Source organism: Meriones unguiculatus, chromosome 9 (assembly GCF_030254825.1).
Source record: "Meriones unguiculatus strain TT.TT164.6M chromosome 9, Bangor_MerUng_6.1, whole genome shotgun sequence".
NCBI classification, from domain to species: domain Eukaryota; kingdom Metazoa; phylum Chordata; class Mammalia; order Rodentia; family Muridae; genus Meriones; species Meriones unguiculatus.
In genome coordinates, this window is record NC_083357.1 from 49,219,129 (window position 1) to 49,234,186 (window position 15,058).

The 15,058-nt window shown below is 49.3% G+C and overlaps 1 protein-coding gene across 1 annotated transcript in view; it reads left to right on the top strand.

The window, feature by feature from the left end:
* The first annotated feature begins 5,269 nt into the window (after window positions 1–5,269).
* Window positions 5,270–15,058, top strand: part of Lats2 (large tumor suppressor kinase 2) — a 53,486-nt gene continuing 43,697 nt past the window's right edge. Inside the window, exon 1 of the mRNA XM_021639069.2 lies at window positions 5,270–5,400. The gene's annotated coding sequence lies outside the window, so the exon portion shown is untranslated. The remainder of the gene's footprint in view (window positions 5,401–15,058) is intronic.

A 15,058-nucleotide genomic window follows, 5' to 3' on the forward strand; every position in this document is an offset into this window, starting at 1 on the left:
CTGAGACAAGATCTCACTGTGTAGCCCTAACTGGCCTGGAATTCACTATGCAGGCCAAGTTGGCCTGGAATTTACTGATCCGCCTGCCTCTGCCTCCCAGGTGCTAGGATTAAAGGCATGTACCAATACACCTGGCCTATTTCATGTTTTTTTAATTAAAAAAAAGTTTTCTCTCATATATGTCTGTGCACCTCTTTTGTATCTGGTGCCTGAAGAGACCAGAAGTTGGCATCCCCTGCAACTGGAGTTATAGCCAGTTGTGAGCTGCCTGATAGGTGGGTCCTCAGAAAGGGCAGTTAGTGCTTTTAACAACTGTGCCATCTCTCTGGCCCCTGTTTTTGTGTCTACCCCCCAGGGGGGGGGGCTTGTTTTCTTTTTTTACTGGAAGGTTTTAGACCATACCAAAAAAAAAAAGCATCACCTTTTCTTCGGAACTTCTCCAGATACAGACCTGGAGGTGACACAGAAGTTGCAGGCAACCATAAATGTAATGGGGACACTTGAATACAATCAGTCGGCTGCAGAAGGGCAAGGCCAAAGATGGCATGTGTTAGAAAGCTGTCTACCTCATTCACATGAATTGTCAAAAGAATGGCTTAAAGCAAAATGTGACTCCATCTTCAAGAAGCTGCTGCTTTGAGCTTTCCTGGGAAGAATTCTTACCTTATTGAGCAATGCTGACTTATGCAACCGCACACTTCATCACTCATCTGAGAAGCGCAGTGGCTATTTGGGGAATGAAAACACCTAGGGAGGCATCTGGAAGAGCAGGTCTGCGGGGTCCTGCTTCCTGACCTGCCCCAGCCATACACAGGAAGCTCGTGAACATTTCTAGGACATGTACATTTCTAGGTCTCTCTTCTACAACGGCTACAAGTAAAGCAATTAGAAATAATTTAAAATCAGGGAAGAGTTCATTTGCCCGGCTTTAACACTGTAAGAAAAGAGTGAGAGCTACTATTCTAGGGATTTAGCTCTGACATCCAAACTGTTACATTGCTGAAAAACAAACAAACAAACAAAAAACTTAAATGTAGCCCAGGGCTGAAAAATGTGCTTCCCTGGGAGAATGCTTGAAAGGCCCTGGGTTAAGATGGTAACTTTTGTTGTGGTGGTTTTGGCTTTTCTAAAAAAATTTTTCTCACATTTATTTATTTGTTTATTGTCTGTGTGTGTGTGTGTGTACATGCCACTGCAGTCAGTTCTCACTTTCCACCACGTGGATCCAAGGGATTGAACTCGGGTTGCCAGGTTTGCTGGAAGCCCCTTACCCACTGAGTCTCACGCCAGCTCTTCTTTGCTTTTCTGAGATACCATCTCACTTGCTATGAGGTGGAGGATGACTTTGAGTCCTAAGCCTCTTGTTACCATCTCTGGTGTGCTGGGGTTCCTGGCCTGAGCCACCACATCCGCAGCCAGACTTCTGATAGAAGAGCTAAAAAGCAGCTGACTACAGAACTGGGGGAAACTGAGGCATATGAAAAGCGTGGCAAAAAAATGTTTTCCATTTTCCATTTATACTCCACCTTCTTCTGTTTGCCAAAATGTGGGGAGTGTTTTCTAGACACCAAGCAATTCTCTGTAGATAAGAGTGTCCTATAGACATTTCCTATTGTCATTGGGATAAAAGTCAGATTCCACTGCTTGAAGGCTGTGCTATTTTAGATTCCCATTGGTTTACAACCATCTGTAACTCCAGCTCCAGGGGATCTGTTGCCCCTCTTCTGGCCTCATTGGGTACTGCTTGCAAATGGTCCATATAGAATGAAAAATAAATAAGCTGGTGTCTGCCTCACGCCTTCACTCCTGGCACTCCAGAGGCAGAGGCAGTTGGATCTCTGAGTTTGAGGCCAGCCTGCTGTACAGAACAAGTTCCAGGACAGCCAAGGCTACACAGAGAAACCCTGTCTCAAGAAACCAAAATGAAATAATTAAAAAAAAAAAGTTTTAAGGGCTGGAGAGATGGCTCAGTGGTTAAGAGCACTGATTGCTCTTCCAAGGGACCCAGGTTCAATTCTGAGCACATGGAAGCTCACAACTGTAATTCCCATTCCAGGGGATCTGAAACCCTCATACAGACATACATATAGTCAAAACATAAAATAAAAAAAAAAATAGTTTTTTAAAAAGATAATCATAATTTTATTTAGAGTTTCAAAGAAATGATTTTTAAAAAAAGTTTAAAAATGAAGTTAAAAAACATCCTGGAAACGTATCACCTAACTAGCAAAGGCCATACGTGGTTATGTGGTTAACTCTCTTCCTGGAGTTATACACGTTTTAGAACCAAAACAACCAAAGCACAATGGAGAAGGAGCTCTCCATAGCTGACTCAGAAGCAGGTAATACTTCAGTCACGCATTCCTACAGGCCTCTTGATGTAGTCCAAGCTAGGCTGGAACTCTCCGTCTCCCTACCTCAGTACCCTGCATGCTGGGATTGCGGGTTTGCACCTCCACACTTGAGTAGACACAGTTCATGCTTTCCACTTTGATATCTGACATAGTAAAGATAGCTTTAAAGTACATCTGACATGCTTGAAGAGGTCATAGTTTCCTGTTGTGCAGCCTGGTTAATGGGACAAAACACATGGGGATAAACCAGCCCCCAAATGAAAGGCATCGGTGTGGCATGCCTTCTTCCTACTCATCCAGGTCTTTCATGATCTGACCCTGCTCTACATTTCCATGAGAGTGCAGAGGGAACCATTCTCCAGGGAGGCAGATTTGCTGAGTCTCCATCACACTGGTGATAAATAAGGAGACAAGAATGTGCCTGGAGATAGAGCCTGTTCTCCAAACAACTGAGGTATGAGGGAGGCTGAGGAAATAGCCAGGTGTTTTGCACTCAGAGACAACATAAGCAGGGTGTTAGTCTTGGGGGACATTCTCCTTGAGTGGACCCCTAAACTATGTTATCCTTACTTCACTGGTGAGTGCCAGCCAGATCTATGACCCCTGCCTCTGCTTTGACCTGGTTTTTGTGCTCTTCTCTTCCTCCACAAACATCTCTTCTTTCTGACACTCCTCTCTCTTCAGACACTACTGCTGGGGGTATGGCTTAGTGGCGCAGTGCCTGTCTAGCATCTGTGAGGCCCTGGCTTCCATCTCCAGCAAGAACACTAAAAGCATGAAGGGGTTAATTTGGCTTGTCTCCATATTTGTAAGTACACTGTAATCATGGTTTCTGGTGATTCCCTGGAGAGGGCCTAGTAATTCAGTGCTCCCGAGGTCCTATGTTATATCTACCTAGATTCAAATCCCAGCTCTTTGATCCAGCTGGGCAAATTACTTGGGCTCCCTGCAACTTCAAGGACTTTTATCAGAAAGGGTTAATAACAAGGTTCCTTTAAAGATTGGATGAGATAATGCCTAAGTTTAGAGCATCACTCTGGGAGAACACTGCAACATGGTACATTCAGATAATATAGCAATCTACACGTGGTGATTTTATTTGTTTGTTTATTTATTTATTTGTGTCTCTCAAGGGCTGGGGCTAAAGGCATGCACCATCACCACAGCCCGGGTGGTGGTGGTGCATACCTTTAACCCCAGCCCGGCTATACACGGTGATTTTGTCACTAAAGAGGATCTTGTCCTCAACCGGCCTTGTGTTATCCCTTTCTCTCCTCAGCTACATACATCATGTGAATGTACTTACTTTGCTAACTTAAAAATATTTTTTGTTGTTGGCTATCCTACTATAGATGTATCAAAAGTTATAAGACAAAAATATCACCTAGAATTCCTACATTCAGAGACTATATTTTTCTATTATTATTTAAAGGTTTTTTTTTTCTGTTTTGTTTTTCGAGACAGGGTTTCTCTGTGTAGTCTTAGTTGTCTTGGACTTGCTTTGTAGACTAGGCTGGCCTCGAAGTCACAGAGATCTGCCTGACTCTGCCTCCCTGAGTGCTGAGATTGCAGGTGTGGGCCACCGTGCCCAGCTTGTTTTGTTGTTGTTGTTTTTTTTTTTTTGGAGAAAGAGTTTCTCTGTGTAGCCATGGTTGTCCTGGAATTCTCTCTGTAGAGCAGGCTGACCTTGAACTCAAAGATCTGCCTGTCTCTGCCTCCGGAGTGCTGGTGTTGGAGGCCTGCGCCACCACCAACTGGCTTAACATTTCTTACCCTTTAAAACACCCCGGGAAGGCTGCCGCTGTGCTCGGTGTTGGGGCAGGAAGTACACAGGTGTGTGCCAGTTGGTCGGCTCCTCTTTTACAGACCATCAGCTGGAGGTGCACTGGGCAAAATGTCAGTGTAACACACAGGGTCAGACTGACAAAGGAAATGGGTGCTAATTTGCAGGAGGTTTAATTATTAAACTTCAAAGGATAGAGAAATGAGGACCCTGAGGAGATTCTCTGGAAAAAGCCTTCAGGGAAGTTGACAAAAGGGGGAGGGGTCGATGAGGGGCAGAACTACAGGCTGCCGAGGCAGTTAAAGCAGTCCCGATACAGCTTGAATTTGGCTTGCGTTCCTTCCCCAGTACAAAAATAAAATAAAAGCTGGAACAAACGAACTTCATCATTGTTTCTTCCGGAGCCGAAACTTCAAATGTCACGTTGTTCAAGAGGAAACCGGATTGACTTTTAAAACCATTAGTCCTCACCATCACTTACCACAGAACCGTAGGTGGTGGCAAGCGTGATGTCAGAGAGCCAACAGGATGAAGGACTTGGCTTCCACGCTGTTATTTCTTCTCAGCGTCTGTCCCTGGACCGCATCCCTAAATGGAGGATCAAGGAGTGGCCGAAGCGTAAACGCCAGGTTCACGGGTTGGTTCGCGCGTCGCTGTTGGGTTTCCCAAAACCAGAAGGTACTTTGCGCGGAGCGTGCTCGGGGAGCGGGCTGGTCAGCCTGCGCCGCCGGGGCTGTGCGACGCCTCAACGGCCGGCGGTCCCGTCCGTGGCTGGCGCCGGGGCCTGTGAACTTACTTTCCTCATCGAGCGGTCCGAGGCGCTCGGGGAAGCCGGCGCTCGGGGCCGCCGACTTGCGACGCGGGCGGAGCGCAGGGCAGGTGGCGGCCCGGGCGGGCGGGCGGGCGGGCGGCGCAGGAAGCGGCGGCCGGGGCGGAGCGGCCGGCGGGGAGCAAGGCCGCGGGCGCCCCGCCCGGGCTGGTATGCGGCCGGGAGTGACGCGGGAGGAGGGGTCACGTGACGCCCGTGGAATGCCAACAATGTAGCGAATGTCCCGCTCCGGTCTGCGCGTCGGAGCCGCGGCGTGAGCGGCCCGGGAAGATGGAGCCGCCGCCGCCAGCGCCGCCGCCGCTTCCCCGGGCTCCCCCGACCCTCCGGGGCCAGCAGCCGCCGCCGCCGCCGCCACCGGCGCCCGGTCTCCCCGCGCGCGAGGTCCCGGAGCCGCGGGCCAGGACGCCGCCGACGGTGTGAGGGCGCTCGCGGAGGTGAGGGGCCGCGGCCGGGAAGTTGGTCGGGACGGGGCTCCGCCCGTCCGCCCCCGCGGAACGGCCGGCTCGCGGGGAGCCCCGGGCGGGCGCGGGGCGGCGGCGGGCGGCTTTGTTGTGCTGGCGTGGCGGCGTCCCGAGGCCCGGACCCCGCGCGCCCCGCGGCGCCGACCCCGCCCGACCTGGGCCTCGGGCCGCCGCGCCGTCCGCCCCGCGCGCCCGCGGCCTCGCGCGCCGCACCCCGGGCCCTCGGCGGCGCGGTGCCCGCCCGGCGCCCCGTCCCGGGCCGCGCCGTCCGGCGCTCGGTGCGAGGCCGTTGCGTAACGCCTCCGAGGAGCCGCCGCCTCCCGGGCCGCCCTGCCCGCTGCGCCGCGCCCCCGGCCGGGGTCGAGCACACGCGAGCCTCTTGCGTGGCCGGGCTCTCGCCGGGGCCGCCCGGCCGCCCCTACCCGGGGCCGCTGGCTGAGGACGAACGCCTGGGAGGGTGAACCGCAGAGAGCGGGACGTGCAGATTTTGTTGACGAAAAGAGTTTGAGCGCGACTTTCACGTCTTTCAGCCTTTTCCTGCGTGCCCGTTCACTAGCGAATCTACTAAATCTTGCTCCGTATTTTTAGTTTAACCCCAGGTTAGGTCTGTAAGTGATGCTCACCGTTTTTGAGTGCTAAATGTGGAGACGAGGGTACTTCTTACGAATTTTTTTTTTTTTTTAAAAGCAACTGTTGTAATAAAAAGCGCTGACAAAAAAATTGCAGAACAGGAATGCAGACACTACTTAGAAAGCCTGTTTTCACGTAACTCTAATTAACAAGACATTACAGTGTTCAGCCTCTGGTAAAATTTTGTCTGGTTATTCAGGTATAGAAAACACTGTTGTGCGAATCCGCCATGGTTCCCTTGAAGTTGCTTAACTTTGACCGTATTTCCAAATGTCAGCTTCATGTGGTACCAACAGAGGTTGCCGTGCAGAATTATTAGGAAAGAGTTACAGAATCACAGAAGTTTTGAGCTGAGAGTTATTCTTCAGCTTCCCCAGCTAGTTGGAATAATGTGAGTGAGAATTGGAGCTGTCGGTATTTCTCTCCTTCGCGAATCACAGCCTTGGTGGGAGGGACTTTCCGTGGTAGGCGGGGAACAGGTTTACAATAAAATGCCTTGTTATTTTAAATGCTGTGTTGTAAATAGCCTGCCCTAGGCTCTTAAAACCCACTGGAGAGTGGACTTGGAGGGGTTGGAGCTGGTAAATCCACAGTAAACGCGTACGAAAGCTTTGGGGGAGCTTGGTGGGGGAGGGTAACGGGGGGGTAGGAGTTGTGTTTGCATTGGGAAATTTGGACCGACACGACGTTTTGTATTTTATGCTTTTGATAACGTGAGACTTCTAAGCAGTATTCCATACTATTTAAAAATAGTATGCTTGAAGGACTACAGATGAATGCGTTTATATTGTCTTGGCTATAAATCTGTTCTACGAACGGATAAGCCGTTTCTAGTCCACAGAAGGATTGGGTCAGCTTCATGGAAGCTGTAGAAATTCCCAGAAATCTCTGTCCTTCTAAAAAGCCCATCGCGTGGTGTTTTATCTGGGGCATCTGGAACTGAGAGCAGTGTAGGGGCTCTGCTCCTTTCCTGTGGGCGCCTGGAGTTAAGGACCTGCTTGGGAAGCTGGCTTCCCTGAATGCTATTCCGCTGCTCCCTCACTGCTTGTAAGCAGAATGGTATTTGATTCATTGTTTCATCTTGAAGGTATAATAAAACAGTAATGTTGGAAATGAAGGTAATTGGTGGTGATGCTAAAATTAGGAGGGAAAGTTGGCGTTGCTTAATGCTTGCCATTCACTTGGCAAATGCTTTATGTTGGTTAATGTCTAGACTGTGTCGACTTAATTGTGAGAGTGGTGGGTATTTTTTTTTTTTTTGTAAAGTTAATTAACAAGTAGTTTTTGTTCGTGTGCCAATATTTGACATACATAAGGATTTTTCTGGAGGAGAATGAAAGCCATCGTGTTTCATAGCTGGAGTTCGCGTTTCTTGTTAGCCCTGACTGCTAAGCGGCCGTTGCAGACCCTGAAGAGTGGAAGTTGGTTTTGAATGACGTGGGCCTGGCTTTAGAATACTGAACCTCTGCCTCCTGGCAGTTATCTGAAGCAGGAACGCTGAGGGCTAGCACTTCCCATTACTAATTAACTCCATTCTACCTCCTGAGTCTTTCTCCTGTTTTATTTTATTATTTTAACACCACCTGCCTCTCCCCAGCATTGTCTGACTGCCCTGATAATTCCTCACTCGTGGGTGTTCAAGCCTTCACCCAGAAGTTGGAGACTCCCAAGAAAGAGCAGCTCCACACTCCTCCATCAGGCTGCAGTCCTTCAGCTCTCTCAGCTGGTGTAGAACGTGGTCGTTCACCTGAAATAATCATGCTCCTGCATCAAAACGGGCAAATGTGATTTAAATAATAACTGGAGGTTTTGGTCTAACAAATAGTGTTTTAAAATATACCCCCCCCACACACAAACAAGAAAACAAAACCCTAAACCATATAAACAAGAAGAGAACTGGAAGTGGGGTGACATTTGCCATTCCAGTGCAGGGGAGGCTAAGGCGAGTTTGAGGTCAGCCTGCACCACATAGGGCATGTTACAGACAAGGCTGGCAAAACAGCTCGAATTTAATGACCTGAGTTTGAGTCCCCAGAACCTACATGGTAAAAGGAAAGAGCTAACTCCTGCAAGTTGTCCTCTGACCACCACAGGTGTGCTGTGACGGACACATACACACAGGAAAAAATAATTTTTTAAGTAGAAAGACTAAACTGGAACCAATGTGTATGATTAGTGTTACCCCAGCAGGTCCAGCTTTTGGCTGGTTCACTGTGCTTGATGTGTTTGGTGGCCCTTGGACTGGGAAGCATGAGGAGAAAAGAGAGTAAGAATTCTGGAACATCTGCTAGCATTCTCCAGGATGGGGTTGAGGACTGGACCTGGGTTTGGTAGGAAGCATGGCAGGAATGCTTAAAATGCTGCGCTCAGTTGTTGGGAGCCGCCCAGCTCAGCTGAGGGTTTGGTAATGGGCTCCAGTTTCGCACTGAAATGGTGTTATTTTGTCATTTGCTACAGATTTTCTCTGTTTGGGGTCTTTGTTTTGCTTTGTTTGAGATAGGGATTCATTGGGAAGCCCTAGCTGCCCCAGAACTCTCCAGGTTGGCCTGGAACTCACTGTGTAGACCAGGATAGCCTAGGACTTTGGCAGTCTTGTTCCTTCCTCCTGAATGCTGGTATAACAGGTGTGAGTTACTTGGTTGTTTCCTGTTTTCTGTTTCAGTGTCTTGTAGTTTCCTTTAAAATATATCTAAATCAGTAGTTAATGCCAAACATTTCAAAAACAAGGTTTACTTTATTTGCTATTCCCAAGGGTCATATTTATGAACGTATTGATGAAGGAAAAATCCCCATCTGTCAGGTCTTGTTAAAATGGTGTGGGAGTAGCTCAGCAAAGCGCATCTCCAGCTGTCGTCTTCGTTTGACTGATGAGTATTTCCATGAAAATTCATTTAAAAGTTTAAGATTTGGCTATGAAACCAACTGTCTTTAAGCTGAACCTTAAAATACAAGGTCTCCAAGCCGAGAAAAGAACTTCTCTTTGTTGTGACACTGAAAGCGTGCTTCTTTCTAAATGGTTCTGTCAGGGACCCGGGACACCAGTAGGTGCTGTTTAACCACCTGTCAAAAAGACAGAGTTCCCTGCAGTGTTCAGGACTGCAGGGAACAAAACGTTGGGGAGAGATGGGGAGAAAAGGCAGAGCACTGAGGAAAACCAGGTGGTATGTGTATGAGGTGCCAGGAAAGAGTCCTCCTTGCCTGCTGGGCTTCACATTGCTCATGAGCCTGGAAAGGGGAGGCTGAACCGAAACACTTGACTGCTGCTGCTCCAGGCCCGGTCACCTGGGCTTTCTTAGCTCAGCTGCGCTCTGACAGAGAAAGGCCTTGACTTTTCCTGCTCTGGTACACTGTTTTTATGTTTTTATTTTGAGACAAGGGCTCGGATAGCACAGGCTGGCCACACACTCACCATGTAGCCGTGGGCTCTGGACTCCTGCCCTTCCCGGGCACCCCCCTTGGTGGGCTTTGTTCTGTTTGTTGGGGGAGGGTGGGCTGGTTCGGAGTGTTTGGAACACACAGGGCTACTGTGTAGAGGTCTTCCCTTGGTGTTGCAGTGTCCGCCTTAGAGTGGCAGAGGGGCTAGCATGGTGTGGGAACCTCCCCTGCAGTTTAGGCTCCAGTCTGAGTGGAGCTTTGCCTCACTGTTAGGACCCAGTATCTAGGGTCAGATATTTCATCTATGAACCATGGTTTAGAAAGAGAACCAGTGTGTGTGTGTGTGTGTGTGTGTGCGCGTGTGTGTGTGCGTGTGTGTGTGCGCGCGCAACACGTATGCATGCTTGAGTGTGCAACTATTTACAAGTGTGTAGTTTAGTCATTTGACATTAAATGTGTTCTTGTCATTGTGGCAAACAGTACTTGTCTATTACCCAAAACTTTGTCATGGTCCCTCAGTCAGTCACTTCCTGTTCCCTTGCCCCTGATTAATCTCCGCTCTTCTGTCTCTGCACTTGCCTGCTGTAGGTATGGAGGGTCAGCGGGATGGTACGGTATATTTTGTGAGCAGCTAATGTCACTCAGCACCATGTCTCTAAGGTCATCTACCTTATGGCCTGTAACGGACTTCCTTCCTAAGGCTGAATGTTAGGGCATGGACATATGCTGTGTGATGATCTTGGAGAACTTGCCTTTTTTTAAAAAAATTAATTAATTAATTAATTTTAACAGAATCTCAGTATGTACCCCTGGCCAGCCTGGAACATGCTGTGTAAGAATAGGTTGGCATTGGACTCACAGAGCTCCACTTGCCTCTACCTCTGGGATTAAAGAGGTGCGCCACCATGCCTGGCCCTGCTCAGTCACATTTTTTTTTTTTGGCCTTTGGAGTTATACTTAGAGAAAGGGCATTGCCGTGGATGGAGCGCGTTCCTGCCCAGCCTAGACCTCTGTGCTCTGCAGAAGCTGCTAAGGCCCTCGGGGGAACTGCTTCTGACAGGTGTCTCCTGAGTGTGTGTGGCCTTGTGTCAGGCAGCAGAGAGGGCGAACAAACAGAATGCTCCTGCCTGTCTTATACCTTGATTGCAGAAGAACACACTGGTCTCTCCTATAGGTAGAGATTGCATTGGGTTAGTTGTGGAAGTGACAGTTGGTCCCTTGGGTCAGGAAGGCCCTGCTGGCAGTCTCAGGGTCAGTGAACCAGCCAGATATTGGAGTCTCTCCTCAGTGGAATATAGGCCGGTGACATAGAAGTGAGGAAAGACCTGGTGCTTTTAACGAGCACGGGATCTCAGACGTGTGCAGCCTGGTGCTTGGCTGCAGGTCTGTGTTTCATTTGGCTTGGGACATGACTAGACTGGCTTTTTTTCCCTTGTACCTTTCTCTTCCACGTACAAAGAAGTCCACTTTCACTTTCCTAGGCCATCTCACACCTAACGAGAGAGACGCATGGATGTACCTGCTCTGTGCTCAGCTTGGCATCTGTTTTCAGCCATGCTGAATTTTGGCTATTTCTCGTCTCCTGCCCTGAGTAAAATTTTGTGCCTGTTCATGCTGAACCCTTGGGTGTGTCTCTGTCCCATACTTCCTCAGCCCTGCCCTGTGAACATCATTAGTTCCAGTGGGTCCTACCTCTTGGTGCTTTTGGGCTGGACTGCTTCTCTTTACTTCCAGATACTAACCTGTTTTACAGCCCAAGATTTTTTCTCTCTTTTTTTTTTTTTTTAAAACAGGTTCTCTCTATGTAGTCCTGGTGCTCCTGGAACTCACTCTGTAGACCATGCTGGCCTCAAACTCAGAGAGCCACCTGTCTGCCTTTCAAGTGCTGGGATTAAAGGCGTGCACCACCATACCTGGCCTTTTTGTCATTTTTTCATTAACACGTTTTATACAGTTCTTAAATAATTATTTTGTCTGTCTCCTGTCTTGAAGTTTACACTGCATAGTCAGAGGGTGGTCATTCTCTAATTAAGCCGGTGAGAGGGGCACCTCAGGAGGCTGTTCAGTTTGTGCGCTGGTTAGAAGTCCTGCATGTGTGAGGGTGCACCTCATATCACAAATATAGCGGTTCGTCTGAGCGTGTGCTCAGCATAGTTGAAGACGGGGCCACTCTGAGGACCTGCACAGCCACGCCTTCCTTGATAGCGCCGCGCACATTCTCTGTAAAGTACACATGAACACCCTCTTCTGGGACTGATCCCGTTTTGCCAGCGCCTGGGAGTTGGTCCAGTTTCTACCATCCTTTGATTTAGACTCCTGCCTGACTCTGCCAGGCTATGACAGGTGGTATCAGAGTTGGCTGTATGTGGTCAGGGCTGTGCCTACCAGATCTGGAAAGCATCCCAGGGCAAGAGCTGATGAAACACTTTTTTCACAAGGTGTCAGTCATATCAGCTGCCATGGGCCCGCCAGGGACTCTTAAGAAGTCTTGGTGGGGGAGTGTTGTCTTGAAGCAGACCACTCACTCCTCCTCCTTAGTCCAGACCCCAAGCTTATGCCAGTGTGGCCTGAAAGGCAGCGGCACCATGTCTTGGTTAGTTCTGGGAGATTTGCACAGGACAACAGTACCTAGCAGTGAGTGACGGCTGCGGCCATATATGGCATGGATGAGTGAGCAAGAATCACACCCACAGTGGCTAAGCAGAGGCCAGAGGCTGCATAATCCTACAGTTAAAAGCTACAAAAGCTGGCCAGACTGATCCTAGGGGTTAGAGGTCAAGAATATTTCTTGGGGCTGGGCAAGGGGTAGTAGTGGCCCGCCGCCTGTGTGGCTGCTGCTTCTGCGATGGGAGCTCCCCTGAGTGCTGTCAGCCTGGTGTGTGTGCTAGGAAAAGCTAGGAGATCCCCAGGCCTCCTGGTCTTCCTGGCTTCAACAGCCTGGTGTAGAACAAATCCCTGGGGAAGCTTGGAAGGCTTGAGCCCACCAGGATTCCTTTGTTGCCCAGTGACCGGCCTTAGCTATGGGATGGGCAGGAAATGCGGCTCGCTTTGGTTTTAGAGAACTTTGTGTGGCTGTTTCCTTCATAGCACTTGCTCTGGCCTAGCTGTGTGAAAGGGCTATCCTTCTCCGTAGTCTGCTAGGTCCTTTGGTGGTAAAGTCTGGCCTGTCACAGACCGTACCTTACCAAAGGAATGTTCCAGGAGGGACTTCTATCCTCTGTCCTTTTGACCCTATAGCATGTGTGAATGGGTAGTTACAGGCTAGTTAATGCCTGAAACTTTTATGGTAGCTACCTGAGACTTTAAGCCCAGATCTTTGGCTGGGTGTGGCCAGGTCCTGAAGCTCTGTTCCACATCCCAGCATCTGTGGACTGGAGTGCTGCACTGCTCAGTCACCCTCAGGATTCCTGGCCAGGGCCCTGCTCCTAACCCAGCTGTGCACATTTGCCAAAGGCCCTTCTAGAAGGAATCCTGGTGCCTTTGTGGTTTGTCCCCAGTCCCCAGTTCCCAGGAAAGTCCCAGTCTCACTGTTCTGAGCCCTGTGGAGGAGCTTGCATTCTTCCTTCCAGCAGGAATTTTACCCCTCCCCCCTCCCCAGGCAGACTCCTTACCTCCGCTCAGTTTCTCTGACTTTCCCGCCATCCTTCCATTCTGTGCTGGGTTCCCCTCCTTTGGGGCCTCTCTTTCTCTGTAGCTCATTTGCTGACCTTACCCTCTGCCTCACTTCACTGTAAATTGCTGAAGGGGAGGTTCTTAGTCACTGTCAGTGCCCGAGGCTTAATAGGCCTAGAATCTAACCTGTAGGGGAGGCTGAGGCAGGAGGATTTTGAGTTTCAGGTCTGCCTTGCTATTTAGCAAGGCCTTGCTCAAAAAGAGATGCCCCCAGGGGCTAGAGAGATGGTGTTCTTCCAAAGGTCCTGAGTTCAATTCCCACATGGTTCACAACCATCTATAATGAGATCTGGTGCCCTCTTCTGGTGCACAGGTACACATGCAGGCAGAGTGCTGTATAATCAATCAATCAATCTTTTAAAAAAATTATCCCCCAGGGGCTAGAGAGATGGCTCAGGGGTTAAGAAAACTTGTTGCTCTTTCAGAGGACCAGGGTTCCATATGTGGTACCTACATGGGCCTCAAAATCATTCATAACTCCAGCTCCAGGGAGTCTAATATCTTCTGACTTCAGAAGCACCAGGCGTGCGTCAGGTGTGCATACATACGTAGAGGCAAACCACTCAGACACAGAAAACAGACCTCCCCTCCCCCAAAAGAGTGGTGAGTGGAGGGCAGGGAGGCTGCACCATGTCAGGTCCTCTTGCACTGTTGTCTGTTGTAAAGACAGGTGGTTTTGCTTTACCTGTCACCTTGACACAACCTAGAGTCCCTGGGACCGCTTAGGGAGGGATTGCTTGCTTGGTTTGTCCTGTGGGTCTGTTGGCTGGGAGACAGTTTAGATTGTATTCACTGAAGCAGAAGACTCACCCACGTGGACCAGGCCATTCTCAGGGGCTCCTGGGCTGTGTCAGTGTGAGCAAGCAGGAGTATGTGCACTTACTCTCTTTGCATTTGACAAGTTCCCACTGTATAATGTCCCATAATGATCTGGGCTGTGACCTGGAATTGTGAGCCAAGCAGACCCTTCCTCCCTAATTGCTTTTTGTCAGGTGTTTCTCCTAGGTGTGTTCTCTGTTTTAATGTTTGAAAGAAAGGGAAGGAAATGAAAGCTTAGCAGCTGGGACTTTTGTGTGAGTTCTGAATGGGCAAGCAGCAGTCTCTGCGAGTCCAGCAGCGCTAGCCCCTCCCGGGGTCCGCCACACATGTGCTACAGCCTCTTAGAAAGCCTTCTGTTTCTGTTGGAATGTGAGTTATGGTTTTAGAAACCTAGGTCTTTCAGAGCAGATGCTCTGACCAGGAAGCCCCTGGGAGTGAGTTGTTTGCAGTGTGCCCCATTTTCCATCAGTTAAGCAGCGCCCTAGGCTTCTGGGCCATAGCCAACCTGGGACCCAAGAACTCAGCTGTCCCGATCTCATAGTCCACCATCTGCATTGCCTTACACCGTTTCAGGGCCTCAGAGTACTAGAAACCACATATTAAAACAGATTTCATGTTGAGAATTTGAGTCTGGTTCTTTTAATGGAGTCTCCTCAATTGTACTGAGAAAGGGGATCCAGCAGTGAAGATGACTGTCTAAACAAAACACGGTCATTTTAATGTCAGTTCTAGTGTTTCCTAGTCTATATGGTTATGTAAGTTAATGCATATAAAGCTTCTGACAGTGTCTATCCTGTAGTAAGTGGTTAGGGTGTTCTTCACCAGAGCTAGAAGTCCCAGTTCTTTGCCTGTCTTTAGAGGGAGTTCTTTTGGGAGTCAGTGTGCTTTGTTTATTGAAACTCCAAAGTATGTCCTTTGAAGTCAGCTTTCTGAGTTCCTTAGAAAAGGAGAATCGGCAGGAGGAGGGGAAAAGACAGGATGGGTAAGGGGGCATTGGGCTTTGGTACGATCTGGAGTGTGCCATCCTGTCTTTACCACAAAGAGCACCTCTGCAGGTGAGGACAGTTTGTGAGTGAGTGAGGGCACAGTGAAGAGTGCCAACGCCTCACTGTTGGCATTATCCGTGCTCCTGCTT